The following is a 12,938-nucleotide window of genomic DNA, read 5'->3' as shown; positions in this document are numbered from 1 at the left end:
AGGCGCTCGGACTCCATTTCCCGGGTATTTTCGTCCCGGTCTTAAAGTTCTCAGAGTTTTTTATGGTAGTAGTAAACTTTTCTCTACCGCTCCCATGTGGCCTCGTCCTTGACTTCAGTCTAAGGTGGTGAAATGGAAACCCATGCAGGGGGATGCAGTTCAGACTTCACTTTTGGACTCCAGGAGGCTTTTTTCCCTCGAACCCTTGATTTATCCTCCAACCCAGGTGGAACGCAGATATACACAGTAGGATTAACTGTAACGCCTGGCTCAAGACTTCTATTCATGACCCGAAAGTGTGAACATTCTCGAATCCGTTACCAAATCTTTAAGAACTAGAACATTGACAATAACTTAACCATTACTACAACTCCTTCTCTTGTCTCCCTCCGTATCTCCTATAATCTGAGGTAACCACTATTAAAAATTTTCTGTTCCCTTGTTAAAAAGATAGTTCTGTTTGGTATATACTTAAGGTCAAACAACATATGCTTTTAATTTTAGTTGTTTCTCACTAAAAGGCATCGTGTCATTGGTAATTGATATTTGCTTCTTTACACTCAGCAATTTGTTACCAAGATTTATCGAAATTGTTGAGTTAAAATTAACTTTCATTACTGTGTAACGTTGCAGTTGTGACTATAACATCGTGTTCATCCATTCTTCTAAAGACAGGCTGATACGCTGTTGTCTCTCTTCTGAACTAAAATAACCTGTTAAGTGAGGCCTCTGCTTCTACCTGTATCCTCCACAGTCCGGTCTCAATTAGAACATTTGGAGTGATACTGTTTTTGTTTTATAAATCAGAATATCATTTTTTTTCTTATGTGGATCTTCTACTATCATCTCATTTATTTATTTAACAATTCTTTTTAATTGAGATATAGTTGATGTGCAATATTATATAGGTTTCGAGTGTACAACATAGTTATTCACAATTTTAAAGGTTGTACTCCATTTACAATATTGGCTGTATTCCCTGTGCTGAACCATATATACTTGTAGCTTATTTATTTATTTTTGGCCACGTTGTAGGCATGCGGAAGGACTGGAGCTTGTATCACAGCAGTGACCCAAGCCACAGCAGTGACAACACCGAATCCTTAACCCTCTAGGTCATGAAGGAATTCCATCTTATTTATTTTACATACAGTAGTTTGGACCTCTTAATCCTCTTCTCATAACTGGCCCCTCCCCACTTCCCTGTTTCCACTGGTAACCACTAGTTTGTTCTCTATATCTGTAAGTCTTTTTTTTTTTTTTTGGTTATATTCACTAGTGTGTTTTATTTAGATTATCATTTAGATAAATGATATTATACAGTACTTGTCTTTTTCTTTTCTTTTTTTTTTTGTCTTTTAGGGCCAGATCCATGGCCTATGGAAACTCCCAGGCTAGGGGTCCAGTTGCAGCTGTAGCCACCAGCCTACACCACAGCCACTGCAACACCAGATCTGAGCTGTACTGCCACCTACACCATAGCTCATGGCAACGCCGGATTATTAACCCACTGAGTGAGGCCAAGGATTGAACCTGCACCCTCATGGATGCTAGTTGGGTTTTTTAGCCACTGAGCCATGACTGGAACTCTGGTATTTGTCTTTTTCTGTTTGACTTATTTTACTAAGTATTATCCCCTCCAAGTCCATCCATGTTGTTATAAATGGCAAAATTTCCTTCCTTTTTATGACTGAGGGGTATTCCTGTGTGTGTGTTTGTGTGTGTGTGTGTGTGTGTGTGTGTGTGTGTGTGTATGTCTCACATATTCTTTATCCATTCGTCTGTTTGTTTTTTTTTTTTTGTCTTTTTAGGCCTGCACTCTTGGCATATGGAGATTCCCAGGCTAGGGGTCAAATCAGAGCTGCAGCTGCTGGCCTGCACCGCAGCCACGGCAATGCCAGATCTGAGCCTCGTTTGTGACCTACATCACAGCTCACTACAACACTGGATCCTTAACCCACTGAGCGAGGCCAGGGATCAAACCTGTATGCTCATGGATACTAATTGGGTTCGTTTCCGTTGAGCCACAACAGGAACTCCTGTCCATTCATCTGTTGATGAACCCTTAGATTGCCTCTGTATTGTGGCAATTGTACATAGAGCTGCTATGAACATTGGGATGCATGTAAATTTTCAAATTTGTTTTTTTTTTTTGCTGGGTATATACCCAGCAGTGGAATTTTTTGAGAAATTTCCAGAGTGTTTTCCACAGCGGGTATACCAGTTTACACTCCCAGCAGCAAGAGTGTGCAGGGGTTCCCTTTTCTCTGCAACCTCACCAACACTTGCTATTTGTTTTTTTTTTTTTTTTTTGGCTTTTCCCCGGCAACACCCATGGCATATGAAAGTTCCCAGGCTAGGGGTTAAGTGAGAGCTGCAGCTGCTGGCCTATACTATAGCCACTGCAATGTGGAATCTGAGCGGTGTCTGGGACCCACAGCACAGCTCACAGCAATGCTGGATCCTTAACCCACTGAACAAATCAGGGATTGAACCCGCATCCTCATGGATATCAGTCAGGTTCATATCTCACTGAGCCACTCTGGGAACTCCTTGTTTGTTTTAGGTTTTTATATTTTCTATTAGAGTTAATTTACATTGTTCTGTCAGTTTCTGCTGTATGCATTCTCTTTTGATACCAGTTTTGACAGGTGTGTGGTGACAGCTCTCTGTGGTTTCGATTTGCATTTTTCTGGTGGTTAATGATGTTGGACATTTTTCATCTGCTTGGTAGCCATCTGTATGTCCTTTGGAAAAATGTCTATTCATGTCTTCTGCCCACTCTTCAATTGGGATGTTTGTTTTTTTGTTGTTGAGTTCTATGAGCTGTTAGTAGTCTGGTCATATTTAAGAATGCTAATTCTTCCAGTCCATAAACTTGGTATATTTTTCCATCTGTTTGTGTTGTCTTCAATTTCTTTCATTAGTGTCTTATAGTTTTCTGAGTACAGGTCTTTTATCTCATTAGGTAGGTTTTTTCTTTTTGATATAATAGTAAATGAGATTGTTTCCTTAGTTTCTTTCTCTGATGGTTTATTTTGTATATAGAAATGTAGCAGATTTCTGTATATTAATTTTGTTTTTTCCTTGGTTTTATTTATTTACTTATGTATTTAATTTAGAGCAATATTATATATATATTTTAGAGGAATATATATTTTTGCAAATTATTTTGTGATCTTTGTTTTTTTTCAAGCACACTGGTTAGAAATGGTGCTTTTTTCATAATCAAAAAATTTTGGTACATTTTTTTCTTTAGGGCACACCTGTGGCATATGGAAGTTCCCGGAGCTAGGGGTTAAATCGGAGCTGCTGGTCTGTACCACAGCCACAGTAATGCCAGATCTGAGCTGCATCTGTGACCTACACCGCAGTTAGAGGCAACACTGGATCCTTAGCCAACTGAGTGAGGCCAGGGCCAAACCACATCCTCATGGGTACTAGTTGGGTTCTTAACCCACTGAGCCACAATGGGAACTCCCTTAATACAATTTTTAAAGATAACTTTCCTTTAAAGGTATTACAAAATATTGGCTATATTTCCCATGTTGTGCAATATATCCTTAAGCCTATCTTACATCCAGTAATTTGTATCTCCCACTCCCTCACCCCTGTATTTCCCTCTCTTCTCTGCTAATAACCACTAGTTTGTTCTCTTTATCTGTGAGTCTGCTTCTTTTTTGATATATTCACTAGTTTGTTATATTTTTTAGATTCCACATATAAGTGATGCCATGTAGTCTTTCTCTGTCTGACTTATTTCACTAAACATGATCCCCTCCAGGTCCATCTGTGTTGCTACAAAGGGAAAAATTTTGTTCTTTTTTATGGCTGAGTAGTATTCCATTGTATATTTATGTCACATATTCTTTATCTATTCATCTGTTCATGGACATATAGGTTGCTTCTATATGTCAGCAATTGTAAATAATGCTGCCATGAAAATTGGGGTGCATGTATCTTTTCAAATTAGTGTTTTCATTTTTTTGGATATAAACCCAGGAGTTGAACTGCTGGGTAACATGTTAATTCTAATTTTAGTTTTTTGAGAAACCTCCAGAGTGTTTTCCTCTATAGCAGAACCAATTTGCACTCCCACCAACATTTTTCATATGTTCCATTTTCTCCACATTCATCCAATTGCCATTTTAATTATGACGTTCTTGGTATAGATCTGTTTCGTTCATCTTGTTTGTGACTCTGTGCTTCCTGTACCTGGATATCTGTTTCCTTCTGTAGGCTTGGGAAGTTTTCAGACACAATTTCTTCAAATACATTTTTAATCTCTTTTTCTCCTTCTTTTCCTTCTGAAATCCTTGTTATTTGTAGGTAGGCACACTTTATATTGTCCCATAGATCTCACTTGTTGCTTTCTTCTTTTTTTTTTTTTTTCATTTGTCTTTCTGTCTACTGTTCTGATTGGGTGATTTTTCTTATTCTATCTCTGGATCACTTACACATTCTTCTACATTGTTTAGCCTGCTATTTACTGCCTTTGGCTTGGTTTTTACCTTGTCAATTGAGTTAATTTTGATTGGCTCCTGCCTACAGTTTCTAGTTCCTTTTTACTATGATCAGCATTTCTATCAATAAGCTTTCTTAATTCCTTTAGCATTTTTATTACCTTCTTTTTGAACTTGGGATCTGGTAGACTGGAGAGGTCTGTTTCATTGTTCTTTCAGCGGAATTCTCTTGTTCTTTTACTTGGGAGTAGTTCCTCTACTTTTTCATTTTACTTAAATTTCTCTGACTCTATGAATTTAGAAGAAACAGTTATCTACCATGGTCTTGAAGGGCTGTGTTTATGTTTATGTGGGAATATCCCTGTGCAGGCTGTGTGAGACCAATATTTTTGGTGTGAGAGCTGTATTTGGTGTGGATGCCTGACATGTCTTTCTTCAGAGTGTGCTGACCATTGTCCTCTTGATAAGGGGTGCATTTGGTATTGTGGTGACCAGAGCCTGCACTGGATGTTGGGTGGGAACTCCTCTTTGCTTTGTGGCTGTCATAGTCCTATCAAGGGGCAGGATCTGCTCCCCAGTTGTTGGAGTAGAGGCTCCTATATTCATTTCTAAGCTATAGTGTGGGGTAGGTGGGACTGGATTGCTCCTACTGGAACAGGAGCTGCTGTATTCCTCCTCAGGGGTGGTCCACTGAGCTGTGAGATTCTGTGACTTTGCTCACTACCATGCAGAAAGTCTGCTGCTGCTGGTGCAGCTCCTGGATCTGCCCCCACTGTGGAATGCTGCTACTCCGTTGTCAGTTTTTCCTCCAGTGAGTGTGAGCTCCTAAAGCCCTCTGCTTCTGGAGCTGTGCCCTGCCCTCAGCATATTGACAATGGGACTCCTATGGTGAACTTCCGCTTCATTCTACATGCACCAACATTGGTGGTGGGGCCACATTCCAGGTCCTTCAGGCTAACTTTTACAGCCAAACAGCCCTCTCCTTGGGTCTGTCTGCTGAAGCCCATGTTTCTGTAGCTGTGTGTACTAGCAGATGTGTGTCGTGGGCTGGGAAGTGTGATGTCATGGCACCTTCAGTGCTGGTCTCTCTCTACCCTGCTTGCCAGCAAGCCAGCATGAGCACACTCCTCTTGAGCATAGTCTAGGCCACTTCAGCTCACAGTCTGTCCTGATGGACCTCCTAGCTAGTGATGGAACCCAGAGTGAAGGGGATTTTCCTCTTTCACAGCTCCCTTCCAGGAGTACAGGTTCCACCTCCCTGCCAACCCCCCTTCATCCTACCCGGTTATACTGGGATCTTTGCTGCAGCTTTGGTTGTATAAGAGATCTTCTGTCAGGTTTCATTTGGTATTCTGTGATAACTGGTCCACATGTATTTTTGATGTGTTTGTGAGAGGAGGTCAGCTCTACATCCTTTTACTCTGCTGTCTTGATTTCCTCTGTTTTATTAGCTTTTCTTCTCTGATTGCTGAGGCTAGGACTTCCAGTACTGTGTTGAATGAAAGTGATGAGGTGGGCATCCTTGTCTTGCTCCTAGAGGATGCTTTCAGCTTTTCACTGTTGAGTATGATGTTAGCTGTGGGTTTGTCATATATGTCCTTTATTATGTTTGGGTGTGTTCCTTCTATACCCACTTTCTGGAGAATTTTTATCAGAAAGAGATAATTGATTTTGTCAAAAGCTTTCTCTGCATTTATTGAGATGATCATATAGTTCTTATTCTTTAGTTTGTTAATGTGATGTATCACATTGATTGATTTATGGATATTGGAAAATCATCGCACACTTGGGATATAAGTCCCACTTGATCATGATGTATGATCCTTTTATGTATTGTTGAATTTGATTTGCTAATATTTGTTAAGAGTTTTTACATCTATGTACATCAGTGATATTGGCCTGTAATTTTCTTTTTTTGTAGTGTCTTTGTCTGGTTTTGTTATCAGGGTAATGCTGGCTTCATAGAAGTTTTTCTGGGTTCTGAAAGTAATTTAAAGTTTAGTACAAGTCTCTTGTGAAACCTTCAGTCTGGCTCTTTTTGGGTATTAGTTCTTTAAAAATGTATTAGCTATATGGAAATTAATTTATTTACATTTTATATCTCTTTTAGAGTCAGTTTTGATAAATGTATTTTCCTAGAAAATTACTCATTTAGTTTAGATTTCCAAACTTATTTGCATAGATTAAATTAAAATATTTTAGTTTTACATTTCTTCAGATTTTCTTGTTTCTATAGATATTTCCTCATTTATTATTTTGTATGTTTGCTCTCTCTTTTTTTGTTAATTGGTTTAGATAGTAGTTTCTCAATTTTACTAATTGTTTTTAAAATGTCCAACTCTTGGAGTTCTCATCGTGGCTCAGTGGTTAACGAATCTGACTAGGAACCATGAGGTTGTGGGTTCGATCCCTGGCCTTGCTCAGTGGGTCAGGGATCCAGCATTGCCATGAGCTGTGGTGTAGGTCGCAGACGCGACTCAGATCCTGAGTTGCTGTGGCTCTGGCATAGGCCAGTGGCTGCAGCTCTGATTAGACCCCTAGCCTGGGAATCTCCATATGCTGCGGAGGCAGTCCTAGAAAAGGCAAAAAGACCAAAAAAAAAAAAAAAAAAAAAAAAAAAAAAAAGCCCAGCTCTTGGATCTATTTTTAAAAGTTTTATTTTTTCTGTTTTCTGATTCATTGATTTCTACTTTTATATCAATATCTGTTGCAATCTGTTTTATTTTGTTGTTTCTTTTCAGTTGGATTCTTAATTATATTTATCTATGTTCTATTTAAATGTTCATGACTAAGAATTCCCTTTTGCACACTGCTATAGTTATCCTCAAACTTTCTCATTTTTAGCGTTTTGATTATCATAATGTTTTAGATATTCTCAAGTATTTATATCTTCCCTTTGAATCAATAATTACCTAAGAGATTTCAAAAGATTTCAAATGGGGGCATATGTTTTCTATTTCTGAATATGTCATTAATTTCTAGTTATATTGAATTATATTCAGAGATTTTAACTGTTTCATTATAGGTGGTGTCACAATTGGCTTCCAAGAGAAACATACAGATTAGCATTTGGGATTAACCTTCAATCTGTGAGAGGGTGAAGGCAGTAGTATTGGGCAGAGGAAGTTGGGCTGTGATGCGATCACAGCAAAAGCCTCTACTGCCCCCATGGAATGAGGATGGCCCTTCAGGGTTGTCTTAAATTGTGTCTTTATACCGCCTCAAAGACTAGTCCATTGGATGCAGCTTGCTCTTAGGGAGGGGTCATTACTTTGGACCAAGCTTTTATTTAAAAATTTTTTTTTATTGAGGGCAATTATTGGAGAGGGCTGACATTGAGAGCTGTCATAAAGGGCTACCAGCTAGCAGTACTCTTAGAAACTGGGAGAATAAATCTTTTAGTCCTAGAAGGGGATCTGGGAGGCATAGCATCGTGTTCAGTATAGGGGAAAATTGGAGAAATTCTCTTTATCAGTCTTCTTTGTACTTAGGGCAAGGGCATATAATCTATGTTTAATCATTCAGATACAGCCTCCCTGCAACTTGGATCAAAGATGGGTGATACAGAAACCAGAGGCAGTGGAAAAATATCTCTGGTAGTGGTGGCAGAGACAGAAATGGCCAGTTCTTTGGTCAGCAGTGGCAGCACGCTAGCATAGTCATCTAGTGTCCATGGAACACATCATCAAAGGAACAGACTGTAACATTCAGTGTTTAATGACAGTGACTCAGGTCAACTCATAGGATGGTTATGTATGTTATTTTGTCTGTGATCCAGTTATGAGCCTTTGAGCCTGCTTTCCTAACCCTTCCAGCAATTTTATGAACTATTCAGTACTCCTTTGTTAAATTTATTTCTGCTTAATTAAGAAGAATTGATTTCTTCTTTGTGACTGAGATATCTGGTATATACAAAGATCTTTCAAGAGATAGGGAATTGAGAACTGATTGGTTCACTTTTGCTGTTGCTTCTCTTTGCACCTAGCATCATTTACACCAATCCTTATATGCCCCAACACATTTTCCTGATCTCTCTCTCTCTGTCTCTCACCAAAGAAAAGTGAAGACCACAAGGGTAATTTGTAGAAGATCTTCTCAACATACATAAACAAATAAATACATATTTATAGCAGGATGTCTTTTAAAAAATTCTATCTTTATTTCATCTTTATCTCTTTATTTCTGCCTGTAAGTTATTACATCACATAAAAATGATTGAGCATTTTTAAAACCAGCTTTGAAGAGATATTTGGATGCTATGAATTAAACTATGGGGCATAAGGCATATGGAAAAATATACTCCTCAGGGCTCTGGGGGACATTTTGGACACAGAATCAATCTGTTAAATCAGATATGCTTTCCAAATCAGAAGTCACAAGGGCATATGCTTTCCATCGCTGGTAAGGTCTGTGTCTCTTACAGGCAACTTTAGGCATGTTTCAGAGTAAATAACCACTCGATTTTTAAAATTTAAAATGATAAGCAGTGTCCTCTCAGGTAATTTTTTGTCGACCACCTTGGACTTTTATAGATATATACATAGACAACAGAGATAAATCCTGCTTTTTACATGAGGGAATAAAGTGAGATTATAGGAAATACATACAATATAGTCATAAAACATGAATAAATAGAAAACATTAGGATGAGAAATAATCTATCCCTCATTCTCACCAGTCTTCAATATGGACCCTTCACTGCATTAATTTATTTAATACATTTACTCATACATGCCATGGTCCTTCTTACCTACAAATATTCCTCATATATTTTGAATATTCTCATCCTTTGTAAAACTCATCTGTGGTCAAGACCCAGATTAAAATGCTACCTTTTCCCTGAAGCTTTACTTGACCTCTTAAGACTTTACCAATATCTTCTTTTTTCTTACATTGTAGTTATGGTTTGAACATTTCATTACATAGCAATTTTATTCTGTTTTTCAGGCATGACAATGTGTTTACCTATTCCTGTCCACTCTAGGACAGTTCAGGGGAAATATTCTTTTATGTTCTTCCCTTGGTATATTCCAGTATTAATATGAGCCATATGCAATGTTCTAATGATGCATTCAAATGTTAATTGTGTATCTGTATTGTGATTTTCAGGCACTTCGTATGTAAATATTTGCCAACATCATCATCTTAGGGAGCTCAAATGAATAAGGCCTGTGGTTATGTCACTCTTAGAGTTTGTGGCAAACTCAGGTAGGTGCCACGTTTAATTAGGTATTTAGTAACGCTTTTCAGTTATGATGAGAATGAAAATAATGATCTCATTAGGATTTGTCTCTTGTTGAACTCCTTTCAGCCAGTAAGAATCATTGGGAGAAGATCTTGCTTTGGCCTAGAGCCTTTTTTAAAGCCACCTTTAGCTCATTGTTCCTCAGGCTGTAAATGAAGGGATTCACCACAGGGGCTATGACCATGAAAATTACTGATGCTGCTGAATCTTTTTCACTTGACTGGTTGGATGAGGAGCTCATATAGACCCCTGTGATTGCTCCATAGAAAAGAATGACCAAGGCAAGGTGAGATCCACAGGTGGAGAAAGCCTTGAGTTTTCCTTCAGCAGAAGGGATTTTCATCACAGCAGAGATGATGAGGCCATAGGATGCCAGGATACACACTGAAGGTACTACAAAGATTAGCCCCACCACAGCAAGAACCAAGAACTGATTAAGACTGGTGTCAGAACAGGATAGAGGGAGGAGAGAATTGATATCACAGAAGAAATGGTGGATAACATTGTTAGAGCAGAAGTGTAGGCGGGTCATCATAAGGGTGTGTAAGAGGGGATTCAAAATGGCAATTATCCAGGGTATACCCACAAGAGAGATGCAGAGGTGCTGGGTCATAATGATGGAGTAGTACAAAGGGTGACAGATGGCCACATAACGGTCATATGCCATCACTGTGAGAAGGAAATTGTCCATGTTGGCAAACATCATACAGAAATACATCTGAACCAGACAGCCAGGATAGGAGATAGACTGAGTCTGTGTTTGGATGTTCATTAGCATCTTGGGTACTGTAGATGAAGGAAGGCAGAGGTCTACTATGGACAAATTGGCAAGAAAGAAATACATGGGTGTGTGGAGGTGATGGTCTGAGGCAATGGCCAGCAAGATGAGTAGGTTTCCAAACAGCCCAGTTAAGTAGAGACATAGGAAAAGGGCAAAAAGGAGTGCTTGCTGCTCTCGCCAACTCGAGAAACCCAAGAGGAGAAATTCAGAGACACTGGTTTGGTTTTCCTCTTTCATTGCTTGAATATATCTGTATGAAGGCCCAGAGGATGAAATATTTTTGACAGAAAAAATGTTTCCTTTTTATTTTTTACATACTTACCTAGTCTGGTCCCATTTACTAAATATTTTCTCTTGAGGACATTCTACCTCCTCTCTGATGCTCTCTTCCAAGCCTCTCTGGTCCTTCCATTTCTTCAGTTGTCTTTTCACTTACTGGAACCTCTCCTCATCCAAGACTTCCATGGGATCTCTGTACATCTCCCCACAGTAGGCAAAGATCTGCTTCGTATTTTTGATGTTGATACCAACTCTTGCACATTCTACCTTTTGTGTGGCTACTTGATTGTCATCTGTGAGTCTGGCACACTAAGATTGTGCCAAACACTGAGATTTAAATGAGAAAAAATTTTCTAACTTTTTGTCCAATACCACTTGAACCACTCTTCATGGAATCAATCAGGCACTACCATTCAGGATTCCTAAAAGGTGGAGAAAGTATCTTATCTTTTTAAGATTGAATAGAGAAGTATAGTAATGTGCTTGGCAAGTGTAAAAAGTTAAACCTTCAGAATAGTTTACCTGAAGACTATGAGCAACACAGGAATATTTACAAACAATTAAAAGTTATACAAAACATGTAGTTGTATAGTACATGCAGGTAAGACTAAAGGAGGACACAGAGAAAAAGTTATGCCAAAATGGGGTGGGTGGTGACATAAAAGATTCCCATTTAATGGGTCTGTAATATTTTCACCGTAACTACAAAAAGGGCTTCATGTTTATAAGGTTGTTACTACTTTGGGTCCTGCACTTCTTGGAGTTGTAGAAAACATAGAGTAATAGAAGACAGAGTTCCAGATCCAAGAACCTTGGAAATCAGGTTGTGGGGGAAAATATTATTAAGGAAAATAAGTAAGAGGACAGATGTGGACATACACAGATGAGGTAGTTTTAGGAGAGTGGAGGGCTAAGAGATAGTAGAATCCTGGAGAGGGTCGGCTCTGAAGTTAACCACAGTGAAACCAGACCCAAATCACAGAACTGCTCTAAATCTTGGTTTTCTTATAAATAATTACAGTATCTACCTTAAAGGTTGTTGTGAAAATGGAATGAGTTAATGCATGCAGAACTCTTAGCGAGTGATGGACACTCAGTAAATTCAAACTATAGTTAACAAAGCCCAGGGGTGGGGTGGGGTGGGGGGAAAGTAGGTTTCTTTCCCAGTCTCCACAATGATTGTTTTAAATTTTCTCAACTTCTTACTCCAAGATGTCCCTTCACATAACTTACTGTACTTAGCATAGTTTCAGAGGAACTGGAAGCCACTGTCAGATGAGTGTGCCCAACTTCCTGCCACAATGCAGAAAACTTACCTGCGTCTTCACTCCATATTTTATCAGTAAACAGCACCACAACCTATCCAATTAGTTAAGAAAAGAAACTTGGGAGTCAGCCCAGGACTTCTGCTTTTCCTTTATCTATACATCCAGTCAATCACTAAGCCCTGTTGATGTTACTTTGAGGGAAGAAGAATATTATTATTAAATAAATACATTTTAAACATCTACCACAGCTAAAGCACAGTTTCAGGCATTGGGAAATGGTGGTGAATAAGAAAGATACGGTCTCTGTCCTTAAGGAGTTTTAAACCAAAGCTAGAAACTTTGGAATTATTCTTGACTCATCCAGTTAATGACCAAGCCTTTTTGATTCTGACTTTTCTTACACCTATACTCCTTTTCCTCATTCCTAATTATACTGCCTGTAATAGATTCTCACCATCTCTCATCTGAATACTTGTAATAAACTTTAAATTGGTCCTCCTTCCTATAGTTTTCCCTTTTCAATCTTTCTTTCATGTATTTTCTAAAGAATTATCCTCTAAAACAAGAATTTCCTCACTTCCCTTCTTTAAAACTCCCAATGGTTTTCAGCTGCCCTCAGCTAAAATCCCAAGTTCCTTATTATGGCATACAAGATTCTTCAGAATCCTTTCCTTAATTTAATTCAATTTTTTATTTTTTTGGCTGTACCTGCAGCATGTGGAAGTTCCTGGGTCAGGAACATAATCCTTTTCTTGCCTCTCTAGTAGTTTTATCTGTTGCTATATTCAGTTTCCCATTGTTAGAATTTCCTGACATACGCTGAAACTATTTCTTTTCTTTCCCTTTTTTGTCTTTTCAGGGCCGCACCTGCTGTGTATGGAGGTTCCCAGGCTGGGGTCGAA

This window comes from Sus scrofa, chromosome 7 (genome assembly GCF_000003025.6).
Source record: "Sus scrofa isolate TJ Tabasco breed Duroc chromosome 7, Sscrofa11.1, whole genome shotgun sequence".
NCBI lineage: Eukaryota > Metazoa > Chordata > Mammalia > Artiodactyla > Suidae > Sus > Sus scrofa.
Note: the sequence above shows the minus strand (reverse complement) of the source record.